This window comes from Camelus bactrianus, chromosome 32 (assembly GCF_048773025.1).
Source record: "Camelus bactrianus isolate YW-2024 breed Bactrian camel chromosome 32, ASM4877302v1, whole genome shotgun sequence".
NCBI lineage: Eukaryota > Metazoa > Chordata > Mammalia > Artiodactyla > Camelidae > Camelus > Camelus bactrianus.
The window spans coordinates 16,211,043-16,224,838 of NC_133570.1; the positions used below are offsets into that span (position 1 = coordinate 16,211,043).

General features: G+C 38.4%; 1 long non-coding RNA gene across 2 annotated transcripts in view; it reads right to left on the reverse strand.

The window, feature by feature from the left end:
• Nucleotides 1-13,223, reverse strand: part of LOC141575775 (uncharacterized) — a 40,475-nt gene extending 27,252 nt beyond the window's left edge. Inside the window, exons 1-2 of one of the 2 annotated variants that reach the window (XR_012503584.1) lie at nt 12,979-13,223; nt 12,759-12,821 (exon numbers count right to left, since the gene is read on the reverse strand). This is a non-coding gene — a long non-coding RNA (uncharacterized LOC141575775). The remainder of the gene's footprint in view (nt 1-12,758; nt 12,822-12,978) is intronic. The other variant, XR_012503585.1, reaches the window with a different exon arrangement.
• Nucleotides 13,224-13,796: the final 573 nt, after the last annotated feature.

A 13,796-nucleotide genomic window follows, 5' to 3' on the forward strand; every position in this document is an offset into this window, starting at 1 on the left:
TATTGACATCCCTCCACCACTTGAATGTAAGTTCCGTAAGAACATGGACTTAGATTTGTTCTGTGATGTACCCTCATTACCTAGAACAGAGTAAGAAAGAAAATAGGGGCTCAGTAAATGTCTGCAATAAGAATTAAGGAATCCACTTACTGGTCCATGGAAATACCTGTTTTCATTTATATTTATTTTTAAAAAAAGCAGCCTATACCTTGCTGATAAGAGAGCCATGCATCAATTATCAGGAAATGTGATCTTACGATACTCATCCAAGAAGTATCAGAATTTCTAATAGGTCTAGCATTTGCAAAGTGCAATTTGTTAAAAATAAAATTATTATAGATCTGTTCACTAGATAAGGTTTTAAAAAATCTTCCACTGATGCTATGAGCACATTTCAGATATCGGTCTCTGGAATTACCCATGCAACTTTCAGCACCATTTTGCATGAGTTTCTGGACAGCATTGTAACTGTCATACTGCTGTTGCAACTACGTTTTTCAATAACTACAGAAGTACATGGTCAACGTCTTACTTCATATTTCAACACTTTAGCAAGCACTAGCTTTCATTTATAAGCAGAACTAAACTGCATGGCTTAGAATCCCAGCTCTGCCACTTACTAGCTGAGTGATCTTGGACAAGTTACCTCCCTCTTTGTGCCTCACTTTCCCTGTCTGTTAAATAAGTGAAATGGCAGGATCTGTTACCTAATAGTGTTGTCACCTGGATTAAATGAATTAATGTGCTTACAATAGCATACATTACCTAACAGGTAAGAATTCAGTAAATTATGGCTTAATTAATCAATGAATATACTATCTCACTTAAACCTCAAAACAACCATGTAAGACAAGTACAATTAATCTTAAGATGAGGCACAGAGAGGTTAAGTAACCCAACCAAGAGTACAAAACTTCCTTCTAACACTAACATTCTGTGATTCTAAATTTACCCCAAAATGAAAAGGGTTTTTTTTTTAATAAGGATTCATGTTAATAACATAGTCAACTTTACAACTTTTATTGGATAGAATCAGATAACCATCAAGATGTTCTACATTTCCCTTTAGTCTAATTTTTGCAGGGAATGACAACTGCTAAGTGTTTAAAAAATATTTTTTTAATAGGAAGACATAGTAGTTGAGAAAAAGCAATGAAGTTTTTACAGAGAAAATTCTAACCCATTCAGCCTTAGTAATTTTTTTAAATTAATAGGGAATAAAAAAAATACTCAACGGGGAAACAAACCTACAAATCTAGGAGTAAAAATAATAAAACAATGAACAATGAAAAAAATGAATATTCTATTGTAGTTCCTAAATACAGACCTGGAGCTGCTTTTATCACTCGGATATATTACCCAAGCAGGGCAACGTGAACCACAGGGGACAGACCGGGAAGGACTCAAAGGATGACAACCTTTAACTCCTTTTCTCCCTTCTGCTAAAGCATATAACACTCACTGAGGATGTTCTAATCATGTAAAGTCCTTAACAATAGAGAAAACAGATCTGTCTCCTGACAATGATGAAGACAAAATCCATTTAACCGAGAGTACAGTAAGACGGTAGTGATCTGACATTAAAGGAAAATGACAGCTTCCACTGAGGAAACTTTCTAGATAACTGAAGTTTATCTATGTGCCAAATACCTTTCCACTTGGACTAGTACTGGGTTTTGTTTGTTTGTCCTCTACTTTAGCATCTTCTTGAGCCGGGCTCATCCTTACTAATATCTTTATCCTCAGAGGTCATAATGCTGTGACAACCTCTAGGCTATTGCCTTATTGTGCTGTTGTTCTTATATAAAGCGCTCCATCCTGCAGGGTAGTTATATGTCAATGTCTCTTTTCTCTACTATTACATTATCTATACATAAAAAGCAGACCAACAGCATTTTACTTTCCAGTCCTTAGTTGTAATCACCAGAAATCTGCATAAAATAAATTCATGTGGTGCCTAGTACCTACAAGCTCCATGGGAAATTTGAACATCGCCACACTTAAAAAGAGACGATCATCTTCTTGGTTATGTAAGGACAATGCCCTTAAACTTGTAAGATGCAAACTGAGGTATTTAAGTGTATATAATTAGGAGTTCAGAACAAAAAAACAATATATATTAAGAGAGAGAAAACAAATGTGGCAAAAGATAACCATTAGTAAACTTAGGTAAAAAGTATACAGATGTTCATTGGACTATATATATTACCAACCTTTTAGAAAATATAGAAGATTTTAAGATTAAGAAGTTAGGGAAAAACAAACATAGTATATCAAGCAAATGCCTATGTGTAAAACTGGTAGAAGAATAATTAGATTGTACCTGTGATATGGAGAAAACAGATAACTAATTTTCACAGGTTAAAAGAAAAACGGGGGCGGGGGGAGTAAAGCTACACCAAAAACTCACTTACCTACACACACACAGGAATAGGAGGAAAATGGCCAGCAGACTCTAAGCAGAAAAAATAGAACTTGGTCTCCTTGCCACTGGAGAGCATAGCAGGTCTATTCTTTTTTATAATTTGAGAAAAGCATTTTAATTCCTGTAACTTTTTTGAAAGACACCAGGATTCTGGTATTTACTAAAGGTAGTCTGCCATTAAAAAAATTTTTTTTCCCCTGATGTCTTTTGTGAGTACTTGATCACAAAATTACATAAGGGATTACTTTTCTAATAGATACTTTTGTAAAAGATAGAACCTATATCTCACCATCCAGAGATTTATTACCTGTCCTCAGCTTTTAAAAAATGAATACATATATAAATTTATCTCTGGCAAAACTGAAATGGTATTGTGCATAAAATGTTTCTGTAAGCTGCTTACCCTCTCTTAATTGCAAACACTTTCTAACATCAAAAACGAAAACAACCAAAAACCTTGCAAAGAACTTGACCGACCAAAAGCCAAATGGCTCAAATACTCTAAGCACAAAGAGCCTGAATTATGCTCTGATTGTGAAATGATCCAAGCTTCATACAGAGGCAGAATCTAACAAACTCATTATACTTTTTAAAGCATATGTTTCTTAGAGGCAGTTAAGTTTTTAAGAGCATGAATTCTGGAGCCAGACTGAACACATTCAAATCCTGGCTTCCCTAATTAATAGCTAAAGGGCTTTTCTGACTTGGATAGCTTACCCTCCCTGATCTGTTCCCTCATTTATAAAATGACAGTAACAGAGCCTTACAGAGATGTTGTGGAATGTGAGTTGATACACCCTAACCTGGGCATTTGGTGTATCAACTCCATCCAGAAACCTGGCATACAGTAAGTATGCCCTAAGTGCCAGCCCTTAGGGTTATTTCTCATGTTCCATCAGGAGACAGCATCTTGCTTCCCAGGAATGCCTGCGAACAAAAGCTTCCTTCCTAACTCCTAAATCTAAAGCCTACGATCTTCTGTTCTGATCTAAATTAAATGTAACAGGACAAAAAACACAGAATGAACATGCCATTGACATCAGAGGAGAAGAGACCATCAGTACAGCTCACTGACGGTGGCTCAGTGTCATCTTTGTGTGGGAAAGCAATATTATATAAGAAACAAAGTGAATCATGTTCCTTTTATATGAAAGAAAGTTGATCAGACAATCTTATGAATAGAGGAAGAAAATCTGCAAAAATCTTTTGACATCACAGATCTTTGTGTTTACAGAAAAACTCAATTACAATATATGAGATGATGTGTAAGAATAAGCTAAGGCTGGCACATTCCCGTTCCTCAGGAAAATCACTTGTAATCGAGGTGTTCTGTACAGCCTTTTCACTTGTGCAATTTAAAAACCAGATAACAAGAGCATTTTCCCCAACATAAAATTGTATTTTCTTCCTAAGGAACTTGAGTCATCAACCATGTCTTAGGCATCACATTGTGCTGACCAGGGCTTCTAACATTTATGTATTCACTCTGATCTTAAAGAACTAAATTCCATTAACAAAGCTGTTCTCTTGTAGGACAAAGGCAGATTTCGAGGAACTGTCTTGTCTTATGTTTCAGCAACATACTTAAGTGCCTTTACTGCTGCAGTCTTGGAGAAGCAACTTGTACAATGTGACTTCAAACCTAGCTGCATTATCTATTTCTTCATTAGAAACTAGTCAAATTATTTTCTACAAATATCTACACCTAAGAGCTACAAATGAAAGTTCAAGATAGGAGAGTGTGTCTACAGTTATACGCATATTCCAACACACCCACTTTTTCAGACAAGCTAGTCTCTAAGAATTAAAACTAATGCAGCTAGCTGGCTCACAGTGAAATACTAAACTATAAATTATAAACTAAATCAATCACAAAGGACATAAAACATCGATTTAATACTGAATGTATTAAATTACATCCACTTATGAAATATAACTTAAAAATCCAAAAGTGGAAACATGTACATAATTTAGATTTCCACACTAATTTGAAACTCCTGTACACTATTTCAAGTAAGTGCAGACACAAGGACAGACATTAGCGACCTGCATAAAGGACTGTAACTTTCAACCATCTAACACACACACCCTCACACACACACACACACACACACACACACAATGGCTCTAGTCACTCCCCCAATGTTGGTATCTGTCTATCGCACATCCTACAGTATATCCTAAACCCACCCTCAAGACCTCACCTTTCTCCCATATTGCACCTCAAACCATCTGCCTCTGTCTCTTTCCAGGAAATCTGCATGTGTACATAAAACAATTCTGCCAAAAATGTTACAGATGAAAATAAGTGGAGAGAGGGATGGAGTTATGAGAAAGATATGAAGATTTTTTAGGACTTCCGAGTTAAAATTTTGAAGAAAATAAATTGTGAAAAGTTGAAGCTGAGTAGAACTAATTGTGAAGATAGATTTGCAGAGTAAATTGCTGCTTAAGTGCCTTCAAATATCTTCCCCCACAGAAACTAAAACCCTTCTAATCCAGGCTCTTCTGGGTTAACAAGCAACTGGCTTGGTCTGGTTTTGAGATAATCCCCATGGGCCATCATTCCATCACTGCTAAAAATTAACAGAATCAGGTATTCTTCCCAAACACAAGCTCAAAGATGAAGAGAAGCATGGGCAACCCTGGAAAGCAGACGCCACTTGTTCTGACTGCAGTGCCTGAGCGCTGGAAGAGGGAGGCTTCGCAGGGTAAGAATACGGGAAGCTTAGGCAACTGGAGTAATCAGTGAAGACAGCAAACCGCAGGAAATAACAACAATGCAAAAAAGACAAAGAAGACAGTGACAACAGTGACAAATCTCTGCTAGGGTGGGGTTTCTCAACCTCAGCACTGCAAACATTTGGGGCAGATAATTCGTTGTTGCCGGGGGCTGTCCTAAGCACCGTAAGCTGTTTACCAGCATCGCTGGCCTCTAGGCACTGGGTGCTGGGAGCACCCCTCCAGCTGCGACAACCGAACCGCCTCCATGCCTGCTACAAGTGCTGCGGGCTCTGCTCTGCATATACATTTTTTAATACAGGTTAATTTCTTAAAGGATACAAAACTGCATAAATACTATGATGTAAACTCATAACAACTGGCATTTTAAAAGACTGAATGATGAATATTAAAAAGTGATAAAATCGTATTTGAGAAGGAATTTGGCATTTTTCAGTTCTATTAGATGATGTTTGGTAATGATGTTCCAGTATTTCAACTTCTAAAAATACATTTATTTATCCATATTTTCTAACTGATGGATTCCAAAAGAAAGTAGGTCTGGAAACAACATAATTTTAACAATATTTGCAAAGCACTTTACAGTTTCTTCACCATTTTACAAACTTAACCTACTTAATTCTTAGGAAAAGAAGCAGTGTATAAATATCCCACTCAATTCCTAAGTATAAGATTCTATCTGTGTTCTTTTGAAAACTAAATCCAAACCTCAAAGTTCAAAGATGTGTATGTGTGTATCCTTTGCCATCATCAATGCAAGAAGAGATAAATGAAAAGGTAATTCTGCTCCACAAATCATACATATACATTTGCCTCCAATGCAGAGATCACAGTTTCCCCCACCTTGTCTCTGAAACAAGAATTTTACAATTCACATATAATCAATGGGATCAAGCATATTCTTGACCTGAAGAGTCTAATTCCAGCTTAAGGAGAGTGAATATATACCTGTAAAGGAGAAATAAAATTGATAATGTATCTTTACATCTAATTTCTCCCCTCCTCTCCAAATTCACCAAACTTCTACCTCCCAACTATCTGGACCAAAGCTTCCCAAAAGACTAGGCACAGGTTACTGAAGGACCGTGCAAACTTTTAACCAACCCCCAACAAAAGTATTAGCTTGCAAGTAGGATAAAATCGGACTTTGACACAAACCCCAACCTATAACCTCCTATCTGGATTCAGAATTTTAGACATTTTCAACTTCAAAGCCTGAGTTCCTTAAAGTTTTATAAAATCAGACTCTTTCCAATACAACAGCGTCTGTGGTCCAAATTCAACCCAGAGAGTGAGCCCTCAAGAAATTTTGATACTTTCACATCAAACATTTGCCAAGCTTGACCAGTTTTTCTTCCATGTAATGTCTTTTTCTACTCTTATTTATTTCGACAATCACTACCCTAATCCAGGACTCAATCAACCCAGTTCGTCAAGCGGCTAATTTATTTCCTATTGTATTATATCCCAACGGCTCAATCAATCAAAATTCCAAATACTCTGCCTCACGGTTATCGTGGCCTGTTATGTGAATAATCAGAGTCGCAGTTACCATGGTCCTGTTAGCATCTCCCCTCATTTCCTGCCTTGGATTCCGCACTCCAGGCAGGTAAACCTGCACGCCCCTCACTAGACTGCATGCCATTCCCTGCTACCTCAGAACGCTCTCCCCAGCTGGCTGATGTCTTTCCAGCTGAATAAATTCTCATTTCAACTGCAACTAAACACATAATTGGAACTCTAGTTTTAGGTCTTGATATTTCTGTCTACTCCGACAAACTGTGTTTTTCACTTCTCTTCCCCCTCCAGGCTGTGGCATCATGACTCCTAGAGTCACAGACACACCAGAAAGCCTGGGGACTGAACAGCAGAGCTCTCCCTGTGCACGTTTGCATGCTGTTGAGTTGGAACTGCAGTAGCTTCGGGATGAATTCACCCAATAGCAAAAGGAACCTGCATTCCCTGAGAACTGGTCTCAGCGCTGCTGTTGCAGCAGCCCGGCCAGGACAGGACTGGCCCCACGAGCACCGAGCCGAGGCCTGCGCGCTGCCAGGCGGCAGGGCCACTGCCTCCCAGGGATCTGACTTGGTGGGGGCTGCCTGGCCCTTCCCATCCGCCCTGAGCACGGCTTCCTCCTGCTGCTGTGCAGCCGGGCAGCTCAACTACGTGAGGGCTAGCCCTGCTGGGGTTTCATTCAGAATAAGCAGACTTCAGAGTTGCTAGAAGAATTAGTAACAATCATTCAATAAATCAAATCCTTCTTTGAGAAAAACCCGGGGGCTGTTTGCCCAAGCATGTCACGTAGAGTTGCTCATGTGAAAACACAAAACACAAATCAAGTCCTGCAGCCTGGAGAGTGCGCCCTGCGACTTGGGGCTCAGACTTGAAGGCACCAAGTGTTTCTCTGTTCACAGCCTTTCGCACCTACAATTTGTTTCCTGCAGCTAGTGGCCACGTAGGCCTCTCATTAAACTTTGTGTTAGCAGTTATAGCCAGTGACTGCCCTTGCCCTGCCCCCAAATCTCTCCACGTCAACAAACTCCACTTTTTGATACCCCATATAGACTGCATCTGAAGCTAGGCCACCCTAAAAATATACCTCTAACTTTGGCAAAATTTTCCGGACCATTAGAATGTAGTAAAATTCAAAGATGAACAAGCAAGTTCACTTCATGTGAGTCATAGTCACCAAACCTGTAATGTAATGCACAGCAGCGACTTACTACAAACTAACAGCAAAACAGCATCCGGAGCCCCTGTCATCTACCTCCTGCTTACTCTTTCCTTTAAATACAGAAAGTACTTTTTCTTCATTGATAATTTACATTTCTGGAGAGCCTATTACAATCAGACACTTTAGGCTATGTTTAATATCAATAACCTAGTGTATTAGTTTAGAGCCAGAGTACTCATGATTCAAATCTCAGAAATGATCTACCTGAAGCCTAAGGAATGTGCATTTTATTTGCTGTGTCTTTCTGGTTATTCATCAGTTTCTTCTCTCCATCCTACTTTGCTTCACTTTAACTAATACATCATCCCAGTTGTTTAGAAAGTAACAGGGCAATCGCAACACTAAACACTACACAGCCAAAACAGGTGTTAAAAAAAAAAAAAAAACGACTAAAGTTCATATATCTTACTGCACAGAAGATTCAGAATTTATTTATTCCACTTTACAGGCAAATGTCAAGGATGATTACTTTCTCCACAGAAAATATATTAGAAACAGTTAATCAGAAGGTGACATCCTCAAGGTTTGCAAGAAAACCAGGAAATTTAAATAAAAAGTTGGAAATAGAATTAAAACTAGATACAAGAATAAGAAACACCATCATCTAAGTTTATAATGCCCATTCAGTTGTTTCTGGAAAAATAAAAAACAGAAACTACAAGAGAGCTCAAAATAATAAGTTGTTCTTATACTAAACTTCAACCATTTAAGAAAAGATTAAACTCAGTCCACTTTAGGGACACAATAAATATGTAATACATTTCAGAAAAACTTCCATCAAAAACAGCCAAAATTTTTAAGTCTGGTCCCAGAGATTTTTACACAGCAATCTTCTCTTTGCCAAACCCGTCATCTACCAACAATGTTAGAAAAATGCTTATTGTTGAATTTATTATTCCATTTCATTGTCTTCATTTTGAAAGCAGAGTTTATATTTATAACCCATTCTTTTTAAATTGACATTTAGTCAGTTTACAATGTTGTGTCAATTTCTAGTGTACCAAGTTATACCTCAGTCATGCATATATATACATACATACCTTCTTTTTTTTTTTTTAGTATTTATTTATTTTAAATAAATCTGGATCACACATACCTTTTTATATTCTTTTCCATTATAGGCCACACAAGATACTGAATCTAGTTCCCTGTGCTATACAGTAGAGAACTGTTGTTTATCTGTTCTATATAAAGGACTTAGTATCTGCAAATCTCAACTCCAGTTTGTCCCTTCCCACCTGGTAACCATAAGTTTGTTTTCTATGTCTGTGAGTCTGTCTCTGTTTTGTAAATAAGTTCACTTCTGTCTTTTTTTTTTTTTTTAGATTCAACAAATAAATGATATCATATGGTATTTTTCTCTCTTTCTGGCTTACTTCACTTGGAATGGATGATCTCCAGGTCCATTCATGGTGCTGTAAATGGTATTATTTTATTCTTTTTTTATGGCTGACTAGTATTCCATTGTGTGTGTGTGTGTGTGTGTGTACCACAACTTCTTCATCCAGTCGTCTGTCCATGGACATTTAGGTTGTTTCCATGTCTTGACTATTGTAAATTGTGCTGCTATGAACACTGGGGCGCATGTATCTTTCGAGTTAGAGCTCTGTCTGGATACATGCCCAGGAGTGGGACTGCTGGATCACATGATAAGCCTATTTTTAATTTTTTAAGGAATCTCCATACTGTTTTTCCATAGTGGCTGCACCAAACTACATTCCCACCAGCAGTGCAGGAGGCTTCCTGTTCTCCACACCCTTCCCAGTGTTAATCATTCATGGACTTTTAATGGTGCTCATTCTGACTAGTGGAAGGTGATATCTCTATAACCCATTCTTAAAAGAAAAAAGTTATTTATATGATCTTCAATTAATTTCTTCTTTGTGAGTCTCATCCCAGTAAAAAAAGTAGTGGTTTTTTATTTGCTCACTGAGATGAAGAGATGTGGAAAAATTATAATCATCATTCTTTAGAACTTTCAAATTGTTACTATTATAAAAAACAAAGATTTTAAAAATACCTAATAAGCTAATACTGGATAAAAAGTATTATGAATACCACAGGTTTTATTAACAAATTTTTAGGACTTCTGAAAAAATTAAGAATGACAAACAATATATTAGAATTTGGATAAGTGGTCACAGTCCAAAAAACATTTTGTTTTTAAAGGTTGGAGTCATCCACGCAAGGGGAAGCTGGGGCAGAGACGTGAATGACACACCTACGAGGACTGAGGCAGGTAACAGAACATCAGTGCCACAGGCCACGCACGTCACCAGCCAGGGTGAGGGGACCACGCTGACTGCACACACACCCCGATCTACAAAGGGCAGCTACTGCCCCACCTCTCTGCCCCAGAAGGTGGGAACACAGCCTACCAGTGACTGACTGGATTTTCAAGTCATCCCTAAAAATCCAGAAATCCATAAGCCTCATCGAGAAATTTCCCAGTTTTTCAATGCTGATCACTAGTTGAAATTCAAAGACACTGCAAATCAACAAAACACATCTCTAAGGTGGTCAGTCTAGAGGCCACCTTTAGGCTAAAACATGAATAACTGCTTTCAAAGAGTTATGAGGGTCAATGAATAAAAAGCTCAGCCTTTGAGATCAAACTGGTTTGGGTCTGAATGTGTAGTTCACCACTTAGCAGGTGCATGATGATAGAAAAATTATTTCTTCAAGCCTTCTTCTTCAAATGGAACTCTCTCATAATTGTTGAAAAGTGAAACTTTTAACACAGTATCAGATACATAGCAGACATCACAGAAATGTCCCTTACCCTGACTGCCCCAGCCTGCAAGTCTGCAGGATAATTTAAAAGATACCAGATAATAAACACCCTGGAAGACTTTAAACAAGTTATAAAAAGGAGATCAGAAAACTGAGAGGTGCTTTCACTCCCACTTCCCTCAAACCCTGCTACTCAGAGAGGCCCTGAACATACACAGGGAAGATACAGTTAATGTAGGGGATGAAATGGGCCTTCTTAAAATGAGACCGCTAACTGGAGTATCAATCTCAGTTAATAAGCTGAAGAGTCCGAGCCCCTTAAAGCTAAAGACAAAAAACAGTCTTTCTCTTATTAATTTCACAGACCCTTACTTGCTGGTAGAAGTGAAACAGCTTAAGCTTGGAAACTTTTATAACTTTTGGCAAAAATTCCAGAAAATGTATTTCTATATAATGTGCGGAGCAAAGCATTTATACCAGATTTTTCAATGCAAAAAACATGTCATAATCTAAAGTTCATTTAAAGTATGGTTTCATTAAACCAAAACATTATGGGACTAAATTTACTGCTACAGTTAAAATACCTTTTGACCCCTCATACGCACCAATTAATTTTTTTTAAGGAGAAAAAGAAAAGACAATAACTCGTCAACATATTTTTTTAAAAAAGTAATACTCATACATAAAAGTTCATTGGGCTACACGCAATCATGACAGCTCCAATACATTTCTAGTGTGGTTACAGATAACAAAGAAAAGCACTTCTATATACGTGAGCACATGTCTATATAGACACTTACTGAACTCTAGAAAGTTCATGATGTCTTCCTACAAATGCAGCACAGGCTGGGGCACGTGCTAGAAATGGAGGCACTAGGGAAGTTTAAGTTTTATGACTCTAAACACATGAATTCTCCTTTCCAGCTTCCCACTCCTCACATTAAGTGCAAGAAAAACTAATGCAATATAGAGATTGACAAATTGGATGGGGGAGCAACTGAAAAAGGATTCAGTACCTAAAAATCCACTACGGTGTCTCCTTATGGACACAAACATATCCATCCTCTCATATGAGAACCTGAATGTGTTCTATTCTACACATCACCCTCATATAAACTCCTTACCAACTGGACCATAAATAGCTCTGACTTGTAGATAAAAATATTATATATTAAATAAAATTACAAGTATCTCCATGTACCCAAAAGCTACAATCTTAACCACTAATTTTAAAATGGAAGAGTTATTAATCTTTTTGAAAAAGTTCTGCTTAAAACAAACATCAAAACCTAAGTAGCCTTTTAACCAATGTTTAATGCAAAATGATATTTTTAAGATGACTCTAGAGTTCTGAATTTAGAAAATTTTTGTTTAACAAGGGTCTTAGCCCACGAAGATAAAAAGTAAACTTAACTTTTTTTCTTCAATCATCAAGCTACGCCAGTTTCTACTCTGTTTCACGTTTGAAAAGCAAAGGCTGTCATACATACCACTACTTACCAGTAGTTTAAACTGCCTCACATGTTTTGTCTTATTTTACCTCATAGAAATCAGTGTCTTAACAAAAAGTGAAAATGGACAGAGAAGTGATTTGTTAGAAGCCACATGTAGAAAGTAAACACAAACGTTAAAGAAAAGGCCCTATAGAGGGTCTGCAGCTACAACAGTTTAAACTAAATGCCTACTAGAACCTCCTAACTTGAAATGTTTCTCTGGCAAATGAACACCGCGAGTGTAAAGCAGAAATCTACCTACAGAGCATTATCCAGACCAAACAGAAGACAGGACAAAGCTAAGTGTGGCTCCGCAGTCAGACGACGTCAAAGGGACAAAGGAAAGAAAGGCAACAATCATGACGTGGGATATGCGGATATTTTCTAAATTATCAAATTAGTCTATAAGCATTCAAAGCATTGAGGAAAAAATTTCAATCCAAAGCTTTCGAACACGCCTTGAGGTCTTTAAGTACACTACGGGGAAGTCAAAAAGCTAACCCTGAAATAAAGCACTTTGCACAGCAACCACATGATGCAGCCGGCCCTGGAATACACTGGAAATAAAAGTCATCTTCAAAAACCCGAGTAATCTAAGAAATTATATGGTTTATCAAACTTTAACACCAACCTGGCGGGTGGAGGGCTGCCACTGTTCTCACAATCCACCAACTGCACTAAACGTCTCCTCCACCTGAGAATTTAAGAAAACTCTTCAAGTTGGGTCACCCAGGGGCCATCCCTCTAAAAGACCCAAAATAACGCAGCTTACAGAGCAAACAACGTCTAGAAGCGGCTTAGCTTCCTCCCCACCAACCCTCTCCCCTGGGCAGCAGAATGTTTTTACTGACCGTAAACACAGCCTCTCGCTCTCTCTCCGCAAACCCCGGGCAGAGGCGGGGCGCTGTGCGGAGCAGCCGCTGCCCGGCTGGGACACGCGGGACCCCGACCCCGCTGTCACCGCTCCGCCGGCGGCCCCGCCGCGGAGCCGGCTCGGTTCGGACCGTCGCGCCCGCGAAGATCAGCACAGCGGCCCGGCCGGCGGCGCGCCCCCGGCCCGCGCCCTGGGCGGCGGCTCCGCGCGGCGCTGCGGCTCCCGAACGGCCGCCGGGCGCTGCGGGCGGGAGCTGGGGTTAGGGGTTGACAGTGTCTTACTTTGCACCGTTTTTTTGTTTTTTGTTTTTTGTTTTTGTTTTTGTTTTTGTTTTTTTAACATTTTTTATTGACTTATAATCATTTTACAATGTTGTGTCAAATGCCAGTGTTCAGCACAATTTTTCAGTCATTTATGGACATATACACACTTATTGTCGCATTTTTTTCTCTGTGAGCTACCATAACATTTTGTGTATATTTCCCTGTGCTATACAATAAACAAGTATAATCTTGTTTATCTATGCTACAATTTTCAAAATTGTACTTGGCACTAACTTTAATCCTAAGAGTTATGCCCCTCTTGGGGTCTTACAGATCTCCTAAGAACCTTTACTAGACTGCTGGTTACTCACTGTTGGGCATTTGAAAACAATGATACAATCTAAAACTTGAAAGCAATAATGAAAATCAACCATATTATTTGATATATAAAATATTGAACTAGGAAAAGTATGTATGTTAAGAATAAGGGCAAGAACATGATAGTGTGTATAGCACTTTATGAACAGCTAGG